Here is a 1980-nt window from a genome sequence, read left to right on the forward strand (position 1 = left end):
ATGTAGATTGAGAGAAGCGAGTAAATGCCTTGGTGGTTTAAAGAGTGTAATGAGAAATAGACATTTGGGAATGGATGCGAAGAGGAGACTGTATGAAGGAGTGATTGTGCCAACAGCACTGTATGGGGCAGAAACGTGGAACATAAGAGAAGAAGAGAGAAGGAGTTTGAATGTGTTTGAGATGAGGTGTCTGAGAAGTATGGTGGGGGTTACTAGGCTAGATAGAGTGAGAAATGAGGAGGTGAGGAGGAGAACAGGGGTGAAAAAGGATTTGGGAGAGAGGGTTGATGAAAGAATATTAGGATGGTTTGGACACATGGAAAGAATGAGTGAAGAAAGACTAGTAAAAGAGGTATGGAAGGCAGATGTGGAGGGAGTGAACATGAGGGGACGTCCTAGGATGAGGTGGATGGATGGGGTGAAGGGGGCTTTGGGGAAGAGGGGAATGTCTGTTGAGGAAGGAAGGGAGAGGACGGAAGACAGAGGTGAGTGGAGAATGGTTGTATATGGATGATGTTGTGACTGCATGAGGAGAAATGGGCGGGGGGTGGGGGGTGGGGTAGTATGTGTGAGTAAATTTTGACGCAGCCCGAAGGGATTTCTCCCCGTCCTCTCCTTATATGCAAAGGGGGACGGAGAGGGGGGGTCGCCGATTAAATGAAGCGGCCTTGCTGTGGATGTACTGTGTCCTGCGACACTGCTTCTGACCCAGGGCGGTGGGCAGGGTGCAGGGATGACTCGTCATCCAGGAGGTGCTCAGATGAGAGGAAGGGTGGGAGGGGTGTGGAGTGTATTTAGGGATGAAATGGGTGGGAGTGTTTTTATGCCTTTCCCTTTTTGGCTACCTCCCTTGGAAGGGGGAAAAAGCCTTGGTATATATATATATATATATACATATATATTTATACATATACATATATATATATATATGTATATATATATACATATATATATATACACACACACACACACATATATGTCGCCTACCCAGGTGCAGCCTGAGGTCTACCACATGACCCGCGTTCCTCCTGGACGCTTCCCACACCTGTCCAAATCCATCAAAAAGGTGACCTATCCATGTGACCTGGCCATATTAAAGGAAGCAAATGAAGCTCCTAAATCAGATTCCTCCTAACCTAAATGCCATGGCGTACCAGCATTCTACAGTGAACCACCAGCAACATTATGTGGATCCAGCGACAGGAGCACACACACAGGCAATTGAGCGATCGTGGTTGGACGCTAAAACGATGAATCTGAACAGAATGCGAGGTGTTGATTGTCAGCTGCTCCAGTCTCATCTTGACCATTTTTGCTGGAAGGTGATGAGAAATAATTCCAATGATCTATTTGCGTCATTCTTAGAAGATGTACGATGTATCGTTAGAATAAATGTACGGAAATATATGATAACATCTTTATTTTTACCTTTCTTCCTTAATATGAATGTAATTAGAAATCCAATTATCTATCTAAGTCATTCCTAGGATACATACAAATTTTGTGTTTATCGCTAAAATAAATGTATGGAAATGTGTGATATCCATGAGGGATGGATAATATAGCGGTAGACCTCACGCTATAGTACTAACGGGAGGTAGATCTCACGCTATAGTGTGGTAGACCTCACGCTATAATAGCACACACACACACTACATATATATATATATATATATATATATATATATATATATATATATATATATATATATATATATATATGAGAAAACTCTTTAATGATATATACAATACATTAACTTATTAGGTAGGCTTCCTCGAGCCAAATGAAATATAAAAAGAAATCCGCTTTCTTTTTTAATGTAATATCGACTGGTACACATGCTATCGGTCTTTATTTTGTTTTAGTAGCGCCGCCTTCAGGTTATATTCCTAGACACTGCGATGTCTAAGGATGTACTGCCATATTGTCTCTGCGCGGAAGATTTGGTATGATATGTTGGGCTATGCACATGCGTAGCT

The sequence above is a fragment of the Oratosquilla oratoria genome, chromosome 1, assembly GCF_046742065.1.
Source record: "Oratosquilla oratoria isolate Oo_2021 chromosome 1, ASM4674206v1, whole genome shotgun sequence".
Taxonomy (NCBI): Eukaryota; Metazoa; Arthropoda; class Malacostraca; order Stomatopoda; family Squillidae; genus Oratosquilla; species Oratosquilla oratoria.